The sequence below is a fragment of the Lissotriton vulgaris genome, unplaced genomic scaffold (genome assembly GCF_964263255.1).
Source record: "Lissotriton vulgaris unplaced genomic scaffold, aLisVul1.2 SCAFFOLD_4810, whole genome shotgun sequence".
Taxonomy (NCBI): domain Eukaryota; kingdom Metazoa; phylum Chordata; class Amphibia; order Caudata; family Salamandridae; genus Lissotriton; species Lissotriton vulgaris.
In genome coordinates, this window is record NW_028243429.1 from 4,529 (window position 1) to 24,398 (window position 19,870).

The 19,870-nt window shown below is 42.4% G+C and overlaps 1 long non-coding RNA gene across 1 annotated transcript in view; it reads right to left on the minus strand.

Moving 5' to 3' along the window:
• Window positions 1–832: 832 nt before the first annotated feature.
• LOC147668348 (uncharacterized) overlaps window positions 833–19,870 on the minus strand; it is a 94,257-nt gene continuing 75,219 nt past the window's right edge. Inside the window, exon 3 of the long non-coding RNA XR_015304124.1 lies at window positions 833–883. This is a non-coding gene — a long non-coding RNA (uncharacterized LOC147668348). The remainder of the gene's footprint in view (window positions 884–19,870) is intronic.

The window sequence follows — 19,870 nt, forward strand, 5'->3', positions numbered from 1 at the left end:
GGTCAGATTAATGGTGGGATTTGAGGAACCTTCAAGGGCGTGAATTTAAACCTTCCTTAAGCAAAAGGGTAAAATGGGGTCTTTTCTGTCCAAAGCATAAGCCGCCAATGACAAAGTCCCACAGAACTGCCCCATCTACCTCCATTATTGTAATTTCTAGGGTCATTACAGCAAGATTACGTTCAAGATTTAAGGGGAGCAAATTAACCATAATACAGTGGGGTGACAAAACCACACTAGGCATGTTCTTTACATTTCCAGAAGCATACGGCAAATACTGGCTTGCAGAAAAATAGAGTAAAGAACAGAACATTGAACTGTTACTAAATATGAGAATATAGATAACATTAAAAGAGCAAATCAATCAGTTAACCAAAAAAACAACTATCATACCATATAATCAGCTACAAAAAACATCAAATAAGCAGCAGGAAATGTTTGTTTAAATAGGCCCTGGATTCGCAATCGGAAATGATGATTTGGCTCCGGTAGCCAGAACAAAAGACAGCCATCTGGAGAACCAACCAGCAGATTGCTCAGAAGGTCACAACTGAAAATTTGCATGAAGACAATTTCTAGCTACGCAGATATTAATTTTAAAACGCGTGCAGAACCCAATGAAACATCTAAGTAGACCTCATTGCACACAGCCTTACCATCGATCAAATATGTGTGCATTCACTATTATCAACATATTAACATATCAAAGAGCATATGGATTTAGGTTGGAGCTCCATGGCTACCTGGCAGGTTCAGCTGTGCTTGTACCTGCTAATATTGCAGTTGTACTGCAGAATTTTACATCAGAATTAGCAACCGCCTGTATGCTACCTACCAGATCCTCCGGTGTAGCACGATGTACAGTTAGGTCACTGATTGTACACTGTAAAAAGGAAAGGTACAATTTTAATGCACAGACCCATGAAGCACTGGACGACCTAACCAGGAAGCAGCAACGGAATTTATGACTTTTAACAAGTGAAGATACATGTCATAGTGGAGTGTTTCTTTTCACAGCAAGTTCACTCCAAGAAGAAATGTTTTATAGAGAAAAATCATTTAAATATATTCCACAACATGAATACAATACAAAAAACACAATAACCAAGCAAATGAATAGGATAAGAGTGACCGCATCACAGAGACCAAAGAGGGAAACTTCCCAAATTGAGACAGGCAAAAGTTATTGGTGTTCAGTGAATTGAAATAGAAACATATATATGTCAGCAGAAATTCTTTAAAGTTGAAAACGTACACATATGCTTCGTCCAGTAAAAAAAGTACATTACATCAGTAAGGAGTAAATCGTGATAGAATAGAGGAAACATATTTCAAATTTGCTGTAAGAGATTGAGGAGAATAAAACATTTAGGACCAAAGGGGAAAACAAACTTCAGTCATTGCTACAAATGAATTCATGCTTAGGATATGCAAACCATGTACAACCTCAAAGGACACATTTTAAAACCACTATATAGACCACAATTAAACTTCTTGAAGCCAAAAACACAATGATGCTTTAATTTCATTGTCACCATGGGTAAAAACCACTACCTGTGGTGATCAAGCGGTCTTACTGGTCTCCCTTTTCCATAGGCCAACAGCGAAGTCCACTCAAATCATTATATACTGTAAACCTAAATGTTACAAATGCTTGGACGAGGCTGGAATATTGGGAAAAACCCATAATGGCGGTCAGATTTTGACTTTCTATCACAAAAACAATCTTTTTCTCAAAACACACAACAGGCCACAGCAAGACCAAAACTCTATGTGCAGTACTAGGGTAACATCTTAAGCAACCACTAAATAGGACAAACCAGGTGTTTACAAAACGATAGATGGCATGTACACCCCTGACTTGACTCTGAAAGAACAGGTCATTCCTAACGGGTTGGCGAGGAAGCTGATAGAGACAGCTCAAGTAGATCCGAGATCTAAATCTGAACTGTCAATGCAGGTCTTAAAAATCACCTAAACTTTGGCAGGCTAGATCTTCTTACCTATCATCTACAATCAAGAAAGAATTGTATACAGAGATTTTGTACCAACCCCTTAAAAGGGTAACTCTATTCCTCTTTTATAACCCAACTCATATTTTAATCCTCCTAATAAACTACGTCTCAAAAAGTTATAATAAGAACCTCTACAGCATATTTGTGGGTCTTTATTAGTTCAAAAGTGTATGAACAAGTATTCAAGACGTGTCAATTTAGTTATCGTTTGTGAAGTTTATTAAAATTACTAAGATTAGACAATCTCAGAGTCTGATCTCCTAGTAAGTCTTTACTATCAGTGTTACTTTTTGCTTTAAAGCTCGGACATCAAAAATCTATCCCAAAATAACAATTTTGAAAAATATATCTCTGCTGCACTTTAATTGAACTATTAGTATATGCACTCATTTTATTTTTTTTAAAAAGCAGAAAACAGTGTTCAACAAAAAATCAGCTGAAAATGGTGTAGAGGTAGGGCGAAACTCTACAAACATGTCTTCCTGTGTAAATGTTACAAATACCAGAGTGAGGAGTCTGTAGCAACTCCCTTGGCTTGAGAAAGTGCTGTACTGAAATCGCAATCTTGGGATTCACGAGTCTTCCATGATATCTGAATATGATCTTCAAGTCCCATCAGCTTTGACACTATCACTGAAACAACTCCTCAAGAACAATTATCAACAAGTAACAATAGAAAAATCTGAAAAATGCAAAAGGTCATAAGGACTACAAGTTACAACTGACCAGCATTTAATTTTTGTAATTAACGTCTTTAGCACTTGTCCCGAAACTGGATTTTGCTAAGCTTTGCCACCTAGAACAATCTCAGAAGGGTCGCTCAAACCAGTCAGACCAGAATTGAGGACCAAAAGTGAGTGATGGCTTCCAAATTCACTAGACTATCCACCTAATTCAAAAACATGGGGCACCAGAAGGCTTATTATTGTAATTAGTGAAGGACACTGACTACTCCCAGGCACCATTATCACTGTCCTGATAAGACTGCACAATTTACATGAAGCCCCAAATGCTGGCAGCATCTTGGGAGACCATTTGGGAAAATGAGCTCACCTTAACACGAATGGTCACAACTCTACCAATCATTACCTCTTTTTTTACATCCCACCTATTAGCTAAAGAGCTTTAACGCAAGAGATGTTAATATGCAACGTGGTCTGCTTTCTTTGCCAACTGCATACTGGAAGCCTTCACACAACTAATTCAAGCTTTAGAAAGGATGTTTGGTCGCAGGCATTAAGTGTGTCGGGATCTTATTTTCCAGGTGACAGCCAGAAACTGTCCATCCATTTTCTCACATTTTAATTAGTTTCACTGAGCAGGAAAAGCAATGTTGCGTTTCTGATGTTCTCATGTCTCAGACGGATGATTTTTTCCGATAGTTGTGCAGCGACATCAGAACAACATAAGGAAGGCGTTCTCTGCTTTGCAGGCCTCTCTAACAGCAGTTTCATGTGCTCACGTTTGACAATTGTCATGTAGCCAAAGTTGTCACGCAGGATAGTGCTGCACAAACATAGCTAAGGGATACCACACTAGTGCAACATATGTTGAGATTTAGTTAGCACTTTTGAGGGTGTATCATGAACGTATGTTCTGGGTTCTTTGTAGGGGGTGGGATTAGGCGTATCCGGTTCTAGGGTAACAGAAGCAAGGCAGCTCAGACATAGAATCCCCATTCTCCAAAAAGCACACCAGCTTGCTCCTATTCTGCCTTGAATGGATCCTAGATCCACAGTTATGCACCTTAAGCCATGTTTCTATATTTTGCTTTGCAGAATATCCTTTATTATTCTACTACTGCGCAATAAGCTTTTATACATGTTCAGATAGAAAGATAAAATAGGCGAAATTGATATCATACCCTCTTGCAAACTGTTGCACTGAACAGACAACTTACCATGGCAATATACATTTCATACCCAGCCATCCCAATTACAACATAATTCAATGTAGTGAGTAAACAAACTATGGAAGTATTAGAAAACAATAAGTCAGCGGTGTGCTTTTGCAGTCTCACTGGGTGGATAGGTAACAATGCCCCAAAAAATATCATTATGCTGTGGAGGAAGCTATGCCTTAAAAACCTACAATAAATAGAGACTCCAGAGATTGTGGTGGGAAAATAGTGACTGTTTCAACGTGGCCCCTTTTTGGGTGGTAAAACTCAATTTTCTATTTTTGTTTGGGACTCACCTAATAGTAATCCTGAAGCCATCACTTGGACACTGCAATCCAATGCCAAGGGTACGTGCCTGGACCCCAAACACATGTGGACATTGGCTTAAAACCGGATTAGCAAATTAACTTTCCTATGAAATCAAAGTATATGTTGCAGAGATACAGCACTGTCAAGGAAAGTGAAATGCCATTTATGGACTGCAGCACCTTTTGTTCCATCCGCCACTGCGGCAGTGAAAACATGGTTTAGGCCTACCTAGTGTAGACGGACAGCAGGAACTTGAATCTTGCCACACAAACGTGGCTAAATCACCCCTTTTGACAGGTAAGAAAACCTGAACTATTACATTGCACAACCAAGCATACCTTGCTGCCCCACAAGATAGTGTGGATCATATTTAAGAGTGGAACATGTGTGATGTTTGGAATGGCGTGTTTTCCCAGTGACTAGTCTAAAGCAACAATGTCACAAGTTGAAACTGGTATATAGCAAAAGCCAAATTATAGATTATATAGATAAATCTATAACGTTTGACCTGTACAAGCTACAGGCTCCATATAAAGACTTATTTTTTATATTTACTAAAAGTCCAATCTAGTTGTTTTTTGAATGAAATATTTTGGAAATATAACCTCTTGGAGCCTGTTTTGCATTTGGTCTCCAGCTACGGCCTAGCCTGTGTTGGCCTGAATGTAGCATAAAAGTGGTGTGAAAACTGCTCCCAAAGCAGATACAATGGTTGGTAGTGGAGAGGTGTTTTCTTCCCCTGACAGACGTCCAGTTGGGGTGGGCCTGGGAACTTTATTAACTTTAAAGGTGCGTGCCTGACCACAAGCAAATATTAGGTGGCAAATGGAAAGCCACTAGCCTTTGTCCACATAGTCAGGCGAATGCCAAAAGAACAGTTGATGGACAGATTGCAGAACAATGTCATACATTCACCCCAGTACAGATGTCATCTAGATATACTTTGCCTATATGGTGTGTTAAGTTAACATGAGCTTATTAAGAGTTTAAACGCCATTTTACCTTTCTGCTGCTGTGCACACGACACATAGCTGTTGCTTTAGCTTTGAGCCTAGTAGAATGTTTTTGATTCACGCGAGAATAATATGTTGTTACTCTGATATCAGCCTTGCTTGGTGAGCTGTGTCTGTACAGTGAGTGCTGAAACCTTCAAGGATATCTCAACACAGTGGTTGTTGTGAGGTCTGATCTTCGCACGTTCCTAGACATCACATACATGCAGCTGCGGCCAAATTCTGGCTTTAGGTGAGTTTTATATGGCTTTGCACAGAGCATACAAACACACTTGATGGTGCTTCGCATGCAGAGACCTGGTGGAAGATGATGTGATCCCTTACCACTAGGATCTTGAGGTATGGGGCCGCCCTGCTAAAAACCCAAAGAGACCTTCTTAGATATAATATAATATACTAGCTCGGGAGGGTGAGAACTAGGTGTTACTGAACCCTATTAGTTTTTAGCATTTTACCATGCTTTCACCTTTTGTGTTCTATGGACTAGTGACTATGCTGATTACTTTGTTTCTTATAATATGTTTGCTTGTATTACCTAAGATACTGCTTTTGAGAACACTGCATTAGTAAATAAACATTTCAAATATGCACGCGTCCTCATTTACTCCTTGTGGCGTATTGAAATGATTGTATAACGAAAGAGTGTTCATGTGTTCCATGTTACCGGAGGTGTACTAAGTCCATGCTCTGGTTTGTCTAAGCATTGGGAGTCTGTGATAACCAATGAGACACTGTAGCTAGTCTGGTAGGGGATTTTGGGTACCAAGGTGAGTTTTGGTTCATCCTAATTCACTGAGGTTCCAAGTCTCTATGCACAATTCTGTATGAGAACGGAATCCATGCGACATGGCGCCCAACGTTGGTGGCCTTATTACATGACACTTGAGTAGTTCAATATTCAGTCATTAACCCCTACACCATTGTTTCCGGTTAACGGTGGTGTCGGACAAACTTAGCTATACTTACATAGGTCTTTTCAAGCTTGAATCTTACAAAACCCTTTCCTTCAATTACTACCCAGTTGTGCTACAAAGTTTCCTTTGTACCTTTTCCTTTTTGTGTCGCTATGGCCGGCGGTGGACATTCCGCAGCATAGTCGCATTGCGGTACGCAATCATTTGCAAAATTATAATGTTCCCGTGGATGGCATTGCCGGGATAATGGTGGTGAGTGCAGAGGTGGCTGACCCGTACAAGATTTTTTACTCGTGGGTGACCTTCCCAGCTATGAACGCAAATACTCGTGTGTTCGACATGTACACTCCCACGGCTGTGCCACAGGAATATGCACCATATAGGGCACAGGAAATTTCTATAGATACTTGGCAGCACCGCGTTTGGTTTGATGGCGCCCTACCCCATTCTTTGACAGCTCCGAGGTCAGGTCTTTTGTCCATTCCAGGCGCAAATTGGCCTGTTTTGGCTGGATTAACACCTCATCCTCAGCACGGAGCATGTAACGTTGTTGAGTTAAGACGACTACATGTAGTCACAATTAGCGTGATTACAGGTAATGTATTGCACTAACGACCTAATCTCCAGGGCGGGGCCCCAGGTGGTGCGGCGCTTCCTGCCGGACAGGGCGGTATGAAACTCAGTCCCGTTATGGTCAACGCTGTGATGGGCAAGCGCCCCCAAGAAAAGGATGATTTTCCTTTCCGGCTTGCCGAAAAGTTTGACCAGCTGTAAGCGGTATTTCCTAACACGACTCCTGGTAAAAAACACAGGATTCTGACAATTAGCTGACCGAAAGACTTGACCCCTGAAATCGGTGACTGAGACCTGGGGTAAAACATTTGTGGCTGTCTATACGAGGTGTTACGGCACTCGGTTTAGGACGGTCCTGCCGACGGTCCTTAAACGTGTTCAAGATGAGCACGTACCGGAGGCTGCTGTTGAAATGGGTATGCGCCTCTGTGGCTCCTTTGATGTGGTTTCCGATCTTATTCTTGCTAATGTCAAGGGGGATGCGGTGAACTTTCAGGTTGCCAATGCTTTGCAGGCAATTCCCGATGCCGATAAACCCCGACAGTTGGCATTGTGGCGGCTTATAAAACCGTGGGCCGCAATAGTAGGGGTCTCAAGTCTTTTTCTACTTAAGAGAAGAAACAACCCCAAGGGCAGAAGTCAGAAACTGACGACCAGCCCAAGACCAAAAAGCAAAATTGGCAGAAAAAACAAAAACAGGGAAAGCAACAACAACAGAAACAGGAGTCTCGTCCTGAGTCTCCATTGCCTGCGCCCACAGAATGTGTTTAGGACTTGTGCGATCGCGCAATGATAAAATCACCTGATCGTTTTCAGGTTTCTGATCAACGCTCTCCTTTTTCTTTTCAGGAGTCATCGGCCTTTTAGACCGGTGGTGGAGGAGGCGGCAGGGGTCGGGGGGCCAGCAAGGACGCTACCAGCCCCATTCGAATGACGGTAAAGGCAAGCAGGACGATACTACGCCGAAGAGACCCCAGTTTCAGAAAAAAATAGTTGCAGCTTTAACAGCGAGATATGCCACAGATAGTGAGAACGCAGCTTCGAATCAGCCATGGGCTCTGACCTTGCTGGACAGCGCGGCGGAGATTACCATAGTACAAGAGGCCCTGCGTCCACTACTGAAGGTGACAGCAACTGACCGTTATGATGTTGCGGAGACAGCTGACACTGGAGTAGCTCCCCCTGACAGACTTTATGAAATAGACCTGTTCATTGAAGGTGACATTCAACGTACGATAAAAGGGGTACTTTGGGAGAATCTTACGACTACCTATGACATTTTGTTAGCAGAGGCAGACTGGCCCCCACCTTTTGTGCTCGCGGCTCCAAGAGGGGAGGAGGTAATCCTCCCAACATTCACGCACACTGTCTCAAAGGAGCATGCGCTGAATTTTGCAGAAGAGTGGGCTAAAGCCCTCGCGCCGGCTCTGTACCGTACACTGTGGTTGGGATCAATTTTCCCCACACCACAAGATTCCTTTGCGGTCTATGCCACAGCCTCAACCTCAATATCCCATAAGACGTGAAGCTAAGGCTTCCGTGGCGGAAATCCTTGAACAATTGGATTATCAGGGAGTGATTGAAACTTGTATGTCACCAATGAATAACCCTCTTTTTACTGTAACCAAGCCTGACGGTTCATATCATTTGGTATTGGATTACCGGCATTTAAACTCACATTGCCGTACCTGTGCAGTACAGAATACTCACGGCTCTGCCTTAGTGGATAGTCTTGTGCGTAAGCGGTTTAAAACCACGCTTGACATTTCCAACGGTTTTTATGCCCACCATTTGGATGGTCTGAGTTCCCAATGGACATCCTTTACTTGCGACGGTGTCCAAAAACATTTCAAACGTTTACCGATGGGCTATAAAATAGTCCTGGGGTGTTTGCTGCCGCATAGTCTCTATCTTGGAGAGAGTTGACTCGGATGCTTGTTCGTATGTGGATGACATTTATCTCACGGATGACGAACTTTGGGAGCATCTGTGTCGAGTTGACCGCTTGATTTGTAGCTTTGCAAACTTAGGTTACAAATTCAACTTTGCAAAATTGCACATTGCGAGTACACAGTGGCATTTCTGGGCTATGAGCTCAACAATGAAGGTCGAGGATTAGCTCCTCACTTCTTGGAGAAATGCACACAACTGTGCGCTCCGACAACTCTGAAAAAATTACAGTTTTTGCTGGGATTTTTGAATTTCGGGAGGACATACATTCCTGAATATGCCCAGCGCATCAAGCCCTTGTATGCTTTGATACAACCAACTTTTACCAAATCAAACTGGCTGCTGGAGCACTCAGCTATACTGCAATCTTTGCAGGCTGATCTGCTCGCTTCTAAATACTTGTTGACTCGTGACAACCACATCAACCTGGTGATAAGAATTATTCCTGGGACGGTGGGTTTCACATTCCTTACTTTTAACGAAGGAGACACAGTACCTATTGCCTACAAGTCACACTTGCACACTTCGGCTGAAATGCGATTTTCCACTGTGGAGAAAGTTAACGGCTGTACAGATGGCGATTCTGAAGGAACGCGCTCTGTCACAGGGGAAACGCATGATGGTTGTTACTCCGTGTCCTGCTTTGAAAGCAGTTACGAAAGCCAGTGTACCTAATTCTAAAGCTTTGCACCCTCGGTGGACACAATGGGCAGCATCATTGACGTCTCCGGATGTCACGTTTGTTTTTGATGCCTCCTTACGGTCGCAGGAGTTTTTGCAACATGAATTTGTTCATCCTGCACCTTTGGCTAAGCGGCCTTTGGAGGATTTCCATTGCATCATATACACTGATGGTTTGGCGCAGGTTGCGCATGGTTCTAAACACGCCTACGTTTCCGCATGCCCCATTGTGGTAGGTGCCATGGTGAACGATGAGTTCAAGTCCAGAGTCGTGCACACGCAGACTCTAGGGGACTGAACCTCACAATTGGCAGAGCTTCGTGCTCGGATGCTTGCATTGGAGTACGCAGATCCTAGCGTGACAACACTTATTGTAAGTGATTCTTACTACTGTGTCCAGTGTTACAATGAAAACTTGTTCTTTTGGATTCAAAATGATTTTCGTGATTCCAAGGGTAGCACTATAAAACATAAAATGATCTGGGTCCGAGTGGCTGAGCTTAAAGAGCAGTTGCCACTCGTGTTTGCAATTCATACTCTTGGTCATCAGCGCGTGGGCGTCCACGCTGTTGGCAACTCGCTTGCTGATGAAGCAGCGAAATCAGCGGTATCGACATATTTGGTTGGAGCAGTCACACAGTCCAAAAGTAAGATTGATGATGATATCTTGGCGGCTGTTGCTGCCACTGAGAAGGGAGGTAAATATCCAACGGCATTCCCTTCGAAGTACACATACAACTTAAGTCCCGATAAGGTTCCTTATGTGAAAATTCCTGATGTTGGTGAAAGATTGATTCCCAACTGGGATCGCAGACATACATTGATCACAGCGGCCCATGAGGGAGTGGCGTCCGCGCATGTGGGCGTTTCAGCCACTGTGTCTCAATTACAACAGCGTTTTTGGTATCGGGAACTGCACAAACAGACGCGTGATTATGTCCTTCAATGTGACATTTGCCAGCAGATTAAGCCTTCAACTGCTAAGCGTCCACCCCAAACACAGTTGTTCATTTCTAATAAACCATTAGGTTGTGTTTATTTAGATCACTGCGGTACTTTTTCTTCTGATACTGGGTATAAGTATATCTTTGTAGCAGTTGATTCATGCACACGCTTTGTATGGGTATGGCCTCACGCAGCGCTGATTCACGGACTGTCATAAGGGATTTGCGTGTCTTTGTAGGGATTTTTGTCTGTGGTACCTTCCATTCGGATCAGGGTCCTGCTTTCGCCTCTAAGGCGTATAGGGATGCCATGGCTTCGATGGGGGTCCAAGTCAAGTTTTCGTCTCCATACCGACCTGAGGGTAATAGTGTTGTGGAACGAATGAACCGTGACTTAAAGCAATCCTTGACAGCGCGAGTTATAGGCACTGGCAGGAACTAGCCGGCCCATCTCAATGGCGTGCAGCGTGCTCTTAATAATCTCCCTAGAAGGTCTCTGGGTGGGCGGACCCCATACGAAATGCTCTTTGGAATCAAGATGTATGTACCGGAACTTGACGGTCTAGACTCGGTGGCTGTTGCTGCATCCTTTGACGTAGATGAACATTGCAATGTTTTACAGACTCTTCAAAAGACAAGAGACAGTCTTGCAAAGGAACATTTGCCCTCCACTTTGGATGCAGCGTTGCAGATCCCGGTAGTTGGCTGGCTACCCCAAGTTGTAGAACTGGTTCGGGAGAAGATCGATAACAAGAAGGAATTTGGTCCCTCATACCGTGCTCTGGTTCCTGTGCTTTGTGTGAAAGGCACAAGAACAGTCATTTTACCACCACTTCCAGGTCGTAAAGAAAACAGGTATATCTCCATTGACAATGTCAAGATACACAGAGTGGCCGATTCTTTTTAGCATGACACCGGCAGTCTCCTGTCCTTCGATGGTGAGAAATTCTGTATTGGCCACAGCTTCGGATCCTGCACCGGAGGTGGCCCTCGAGATGCCTGCAGTTTCTAGTCCTTTGAGTGCGTTGCCTGGTACACAACTTGAAAAAACTGATTACACATACCCAACTGACTTATCGATGCCTGATTTGCAAACTCGTTTAGCCACAGAATCCAGATTTTCATTTGACACTGTTTCAGGCACTTCAGGTAAGCCCACAAGGATTAGGGCCTATGTAACATTGTTTAAAAAACATTTTTTGATTCCCCCTTGGACTTACATTTGGTTTGGGCTTTTTTCACTTTACCTTTTTATGTCAATTGGTTTTGTGTTTTATTTTTTCCGATTCATTAATGGACACTATGTCGAGGAGAGAACATGCATTTGACATCTAAATGGAACATTGGCACCCCATTCCTCGTCACATTCTGCCCACAGATTGAAGAGAGACTTGGCTTTTGTTAACATCACCGCTTGGCCTGTCCTGGATGGGATAGTATGGGATGCTGTTAAATATTAAATCCATGGGCCCACTGAAGTTATAAATGTCCCGAATGTGCTTAGAGTTAACATGGAGGATGTGGTTAAACAAAACATACGTTCTGATGATTGGGATGTTCAGGCCGTAGAGGCTTTGTTTGCTGATTTGAAATATTATGCTGTCTTTGAAGCTGAAGATTTATATTTAGAATCTGCTAATTATGGTGATTTATTTTGTTTCCAACATTTTGGTAATCACTACCTCCATAAAACTGATACCAGAAGGGTTACTGTAAATTATACACTGTGTGAGCATTGCCCAGCTCCTTTACGAGGCAGCTCAAGTACTTTTTTGAAAAAGTACACTTATTTTACTGATTTCAATCAGTCCAATCGCGCTTCATTTTACTTTAGAATGACAGAAAACTCCATGTCCAAAGTTAGACTTACCGATACTAAGTTATTGTACTCGAAGTCGTTTCTAGACCAGTTAGCTTTTGGAGGCTACGAGTTGTGGAAGGAAACAACTGACCTTAAATCAGTTTGGGGTTCTAAAAGTTGGCCGGTACAAGGCACTGAGGCTTTGCACCGTGCATGTCTCATCCCAAATCATATGTTGTTTTTGAATTCTACCATCTCACAGACGACATGCTTTGGATTGGCTACTTCTAAAAAATTAAATACTCCTTCCTTCCCTGATTTGGAAGAATATTCAGGTTGGGAAAATTCAACAACATTTTCGATTAGAGAGTTGCAAACTCCATTACAAAATTCTTCCTTTAACATATCCAGTTTGGATCCCAAGGGTTGGATGCTGTGGCACAGAAGTGCTGATGCATGCCAGCATCGTTTTCTGGGTCTGACTGATGGATTTACACAAGTCAGGGTCGATCCCCGTTTTGAGAATGACCATTCGGTAACAACTTATTCAGTAGGCAAGTTATGTCAGAATTGGCTCAAACATTCCACATTGGCGTCAGTCAAACTCCATTTGTCTAAACTGACTGACGATGTTGATTTAAATGATTTCATAAAAGGCCCGGCAAAAGGTAGATCTAAAAGATGGATATATGACGTTTATAATGAACTCTGGAAAACATCACAGATTGAGGCGGCTACCCGGCTTAGGGCTATTGATCAAGCTAATTTAGAGAAAGTGCTTGCAGTGGTGGATAACAGCATTAACACACTTTCCTCACGAATCTACACATTGGATAATATTGTGTCATCTGTTGTTGATAATGTACAGGATGATGTATCTGTTTTGTACCATGGTCAAAATTAATTGCGTTCTATTATGCAGTTTGCGTGGACCCTGCAGACACTGAAGACCAGAAAGGTGCCTTGGAATTACATGAATGTCTCATCTCTTTTTGCCCCATTTAATTTGACTAAGAAGCAACGTTTGCTTTCAATGAGAGATGAGTCTTTTTCCATGTTACACATTGAACGATAGGAGTCTTTACCATTTTCAGTGCAAGAGGCCACTACTGCTACGTGGCTTATCCACGGGTTAATAACTTTACCATTTGCACTTTTCCAGTTTACAAATTGCATGAAATACTTTACCATTGGTAGGTACGAGCCCCTTGGCAGCTCCTATTTACATGAAGCCTGGTCGCTCCCTTTCACTTACAGATGCCTTAGGGACGGAAAAGAGGTTTATCTGAAAGGTGAGGAGTGCACGGAAACACCAGATCACTCATTAATGTGTAGACATATTCAATTGCATGGCTCTTGTAATCAGGAACGTCCTAATTTAGCATGTGTTTTAAAAAAAGGTACCCCCGTCCCTGATATCATCCCCACATTCACTTTACTGGCAAACGGTAGTTATTTACTTTTAAATAAATAAATACATTTAAATAATGAAGATTGCTGTGGGTTATTAAAATGCATAGCTTATGTAGTTACAGTCAGTGAACGTGGAGTTTGCTGTAAAAATGTGTTGTACCCACCCACGCATGGGAACTTGGATGTTTCCATCTGGCCGAGGATTCCGACCTTGAAAGCAGAGTTCAATAAGATGAGTTGAATAAGAGCCCTATTGTCAAAAAAAGAAGTTGCCCCGACATCTGCTCGTGAAACATTTGTCCTTCACGTGGCTAACACCCGCACAGAAGTGCATGCTTTATTAAATACTGACCTACCATTGCATTTCGGTGAGCTGATTCAGACTATCTTTAACGCGTCCTCCACACTCGCACATGGCGCACTTTTTCAAAGTAGTAAGCATTGGTCTTGTGACTTCTTTCCAAAAGATATTTGGAGTCATTCCTGCTTTCTTCCTTTCGATCTTTTCCTGCCTATTTGGTGGATTTCCCGTTTTACTGGCGCTGGCTGCAGGCTTTTTAGTGCTATTTTGTTTTATTAAAAATGGATGCCCGTCCTGTGTTTCAAGACAAGCAGTTATAAGAAACAAAGTAATCAGCATAGTCACTAGTCCATGGTTAGCACTGTTTCGCAACAGGATGCTTGAATACTATGGAACGCTGCCGCTCGCCACCTTAAGTGCAGCATATGGATTATCGTTTCGATTTTCCTATTTTACATGTGTCCAGCCTGTCTTTCATTGCCTGAGCTGCGATTTCGACTGGGCCCTGGATTTGTGTCTCTGCAATATGGTGTCTCCTGAAGTAGATTTTAATCATCTCCTGAGCCCCTTAGTTGCTCATGAATTGCTTTGTTCTGACGGAGGGATTATGGCCTTTGCAGCGATGCATAGAATACTGGGTCGTTGGAATATATTCGCAGCGGCGCAAGATTTCTTGGCACACAGCTTCACTGAGAACCCGCAGAGTTGTCTCCTGACGGTACTAGAGGCTCCAGTAATTGAAGAGCATGTATGTTCTTTCTCACTATTAAATTGGATGGCTGAGTTATTTTCGGATGATAACAGTGACTTCCTTTTGGAAGCTGTTGCTGCTTATTTTGCATACTCAGTATTAAGCTGAGTCCTATCGAGGACTTTGATATCATGGAACTTTTTCGATATTTTTTGGGTGGGAAATTATGATGGAAATTTTTAGTCACGGACCTATTGGCTTTAATTACAGTAAACACTAAATTGTCATGCTGGTGAGATTTTGTTTTTTTGGGTGACAAATATATTTTTTCTCACCTGCTCAAATTTGAACTGACTACTTCATTGAACTCTGCTTTTCAAAATGGAGGCTCTTATCTTATCTTATCCGTGCTCGGATCATGGGAGGGTGTCATATAGATATACTTTGCCTATATGCTGTGTTAAGTTAGTATGAGCTTATTAAGAGTTTAAACGGCATTTTACCTTTCTGCTGCTTCTGCACACGACACATAGCTGTTGCTTTAACTTTGAGCCTAGTAGAATGTTTTTGATTCACGCGAGAATAATACGTTGTTACTCGGATATCAGCCTTGCTTGGTGAGCTGTGTCTGTACAGTGAGTGCTGAAACCTTCAAGAATATCTCAACACAGTGGTTGTTGCGAGGTCTGATCTTCGCACGTTCCTAGACATAACATACATGCAGCTGCGGCCAAATTCTGGCTTTAGGTGAGTTTTATATGGCTTTGCACAGAGCATACAAACATACTTGATTGGGCTTTGCATGCAGAGAGCTGGTGGAAGATGATGTGATCCCTTACCACTAGGATCTTGAGGTATGGGGCCGCCCTGCTAAAAATCCAAAGAGACTTTCTTAGATATAATAGAATATACTAGCTTGGGAGGGTGAGAACTAAGTGTTACTGAACCCTATCCGTTTTAGCATTTTACCACCCTTTCACCTTTTGTGTTCTGTGGACTAGTGACTATGCTGATTACTTTGTTTCTTATAATATGTTTGCTTGTATTAGCTAAGATACAGCGTTTGAGAACACTGCATTGGTAAATAAACATTTCAAATGTGCATGCGTCCTCATTTACTCCTTGTTCTGGATTGAAATTATTGTACACAGAGTGTTAATGTGTTCCACGTTACCCGAGGTGTACTAAGTCCATGTTCTGGTTTGTCTAAGCATTGGGAGTCTGCGATAACCAATGAAACACTGTAGCTAGTCTGGTAGGGGATTTTGGGTACTAAGGTGAGTTTTGGTTCATCCTAATTCACTGAGGTTCCAAGTCTCTATGCACAGTTCTGTATGAGAACGGAATCCCTGCGACACAGAGACCTAGGCCTAAATCAATTGTTTTTCTGCTCACCGTGCCATTCCAGTTTGGCCCCAGCCATTTGCAACTCAGTCTTGACCCTGTGCCCAAAGACCGGGGGAAGAGTGTCTGAAAAGTTTCAGCACTCCGTTCATCATCTCCTTGTGTTTGGTTTGTTTGCCCTAATTTGGCAGAGTATGCCTAGACATGGGTCCATTGCTCACTTTGCCACTGGATTCAAGCTAGCCTGGCTGAAGAGGGGTGTTACCCCGAAACCGGGCCCAGGATACTTTTTTCCGGTTCAGGGAAGGCCTGGCTTGGCAGTTCGGGCTGGGCTGTTCCCATGAGGCACAGGGTCAAGACTGATTTGCATATAGCTGGGTCTGACCTGAGATGGCGAATTGAGCTAAAGAACAATGATGGATTCAACCCAGATCTGTGACTGGGGGTGAGTGTCTGAAAAGTTTCAGCACTCTTGTCCATCCTGTCCCGTCCTTGTGTTTGCCACATAAAAAAAACTAGTTATTTACCTGTACACTATGCTTCTCCAGTATTATCTTTCATAGATTCACATGCTTGTATCTTCCCCGTCGTTATGGTGGGACTCTCCCAGTAAAAAGAATACCCATAGCAGTAGAAGAAAAAATTGCCTGGAAACCAAGGAGGAGCCTAAAATTAGGCAACCTCTCCTCCTCATTATGTGGTCCAAGCCACAGCCCAAGAGTGAGCTATGAAAGAAACCAGAGATAAAGGCGGTCTACCTAGAAGAAAACGGGGAGGTGGGCGGGCACATGTGAATCTATGAAAGATAATACTGGAGAACCATAGTGTACAGGTAAGTAACTAGTTTTTTCTCCAGTATTGAATCTTTCATAGATTCACATGCTTGTATCAGAATAGATAGCAGTCCTTTTCCAAGAGCGTTTCTAGGCGAGACCCCTTTGCCTTTAGGAAAGAACTCAAGAAAATATGCAACAACTTTTTACAATTTAAAAAATATCTATGAATACACACAATTACATAAATAAGTAACTGTAAAGAGAAAAAACAAGTACCTTAGTTAAATAGGTGCCGCAGAACTGCTTGCCCCACTGCTGAATCTGCTTTCCACTCTGTGTCAAGACTATAATGATTGGTAAATGTATGCACATTTGACCAAGTTGCTGTTCTGCAGATGTCTGGAAGCGTGACGCCTGCTAGTAAAGCTGTTGAAGTTGCATTCTTCCGGGTAGAATGAGCCCGTACTCTTGTGCACAGAGGTTTTCTCGCTTTTTCATGACAGAAAACTATGGCGGATGCAATCCACCTGGAAATGGAGGATCTTGAAAGGGCCAATCCTTTCCTTGGTCCTGAATAAGCTATAAACAATTGACTTGATTTACGAAATGAAGTGTGTAAAGCCTTTTCCACCGTAGAGGAAGGATTCTTGAAATATGTAGGCAGGATCACAGGTTCATTGAGATGAAAAGAAGAAGGTATTTTAGGGATAAATTTCAGATTTGTTCTGAGAATTACCTTATCTGATCTAAACTGCATTAAGGGATCCAGAATAGAGAAAGCTTGAATTTCACTGACTCTCCTTGCTGAAGTGAGAGCGAGAAGTAAGGCTACCTTCCATGAGATAAATTGCAACTCCGCTTTGTGAATTGGTTCAAAAGGAGCTCTCATGAGTTGTGACAAGACTGTGTTAAGTTGCCAAGGAGGCGGAAGATGTTTAATTGGAGGACATTTTCTGAATAAACCCTTTAGAAATTCTTTAATTAGTCTTTGAGACCAAAGCGACGGATAGCCTGGAGATTTGCGGTATCTGAAGATTTCCGCTAAATTAACTTTTATTGAAGCATGAGAAAGTCCAGATCTGGCTAGTTGAAGCAGATATGGGAGAATTTGCTCTGGTGAGGAATTAAAAGGATGTACATTATTTGAAATACACCAGTTACAAAATCTCTTCCATTTTGCTGTACATGTCTTGTTAGTAGACATTGCTGTAGAATTTGCCAGTATTTCACGACATTCTTGAGGAATATCGAGAGACTGAAATTCATGTTCATAAGGTTCCAAGCTGACAATTTTAGAGAGGTCAATTGTGGGTGAAGAACTTGGCCTTTGTTCATGGTAATCAGATTTTGGACCATTGGAAACTGTATCCTGGGTTCCACAGACAATTGGAGAAGTTCTGTGTACCAAAACTGTCTTGGCCAAGCTGGAGCTATTAGAATTATGTGGCATGGTTCTGATCTCATCTTTCTCAATATCTTTGGAATTAGAGGAAGTGGTGGGAAAGCATAAGTAAATCTCCCTGTCCAGCGGAGATGAAGAGCATTTCCCCTGGATCCTTTTTGTGGAAATCTGCTTGCGTAATGTTTGCATTTCTTGTTGCTTTGATTCGCAAACAAGTCCAAAGTTGGCTTGCCCCATAGATTGAATATTCGATGAAGTTGGTCTTGATTTAGCTCCCACTCGTGGCAAATGGCAGATTCCAATTTTCTGTGCTTGAGCAGATAGGGGCTTTGACTTTGTGCCACCCTGTTTCATAAGATAGAACATAGTTGTTGTACTGTCGGTCCTTACCAGGACCGAAGAACCACGAATTCTGGGAAGAAAGGCTTGAAGGCCCAGGAAAACTGCTTTTAATTCCAAGAGATTGATGTGTAGCTTTGCTTCTCGAGGTGACCAATGGCCTTGAATCTCTAGGTCTTGCAGGTGCGCACCCCAACCATGTAATGAAGTGTCTGATGTCATGAAGTAACTTGGAGATTGAGGTTCGAACAGAAGGCCCTTTGTCAAATTGCTTCTGATACCCCATCATGACATTGCACGTTTGATCTGAGAGTTGATGACTAGCTTGTCTTCGAACGAACCTAGAGCTTGAACCCATTGTTTGTCTAAGGATTCTTGTAGCGTTTCATATGCAAATGACAGTTGGGAACCAATAGGATACAGGATGACATCATCCCCAGTAAAGACCTGAAGATCCTAATTGAAGTGGACTTTTTTGATTTTATTGATGCTGTCAAATTTAAAATCTTTCTTATGTGTTCCTCTGAGGGAAAAGCTTTCGCCTCCTGAGTTTTTAATAGCGCCCGATCAATTGGAGTGACTGTGTCGTAGTAAGGGAGGACTTTCTCTGTTTATTCGAAGGCCTAATTTTGGGAAAAGATCCAAACAAATTTATAAAGATTGCTGTGTCTCCTGGTACGATGTCCCTTTTATTAGCCAGTCGACCAAATATGGAAACATTTGGAGACCTTGTTGTCTTAAATGTGCTGCGATTGGTGCCATACATTTTGTGAAAACCCTTGGGGCAGATTTTAAGCCGAAAGGTATTACTTTGAACTGGTAATGGCACCCTGCCACCATGGCAGATACCGTTTGTGTTTTTTGTGGATCGGGATATGGAAATATGCATCCAAAAGGTCTATAGAAACCATGTAATCTCCTCTGTGAAGTAAAAGGAGGATTTCCTGTAAGGACAGCATGCGGAACAAGATTTTCTTTATGTATTTGTTCAGATCTCTGAAGTCCATTACCTGCCGTCCATTTGGTAGACTGCTTTTTCTTTATGAGGAAAAAGTGTGAATAGAATCCTGTCCCTTGTTGTTATGGTGGGACTTCTTCTATTGCCCCTTTCATTAGGAGAGTTATAATTTCCGTCTTGAGGGCTGAAAGATGATTTTGTTTTCTGTAAAGAGGTGGGCGATTGAGGTTTTTGTGAGAATTCCAGGGTGTGACCTTGTGTTATGATATCTAATACCCATTTGTCTGATGTTATTGATTGCCAATAATTTAGAAATTGAGAAAGGTAATGGAACTGTCTGAGATGAAACGGGGCTGGAGGCGCCTGAAGAATGTCACGGTCTTCGACCAGAATCTTGCGCCTTTCCTCTTGCAGCAGATTTTCTCCATCCTTGCTGCTGAAATGTTGTATTAGAGGACCGATACTGCTGATTGCTGGAGAACGGACGGTACCCCTGTTGATGATTCGGCTGGTACCGGTTAGACTGAAAAGAGGAGCCATAACAGC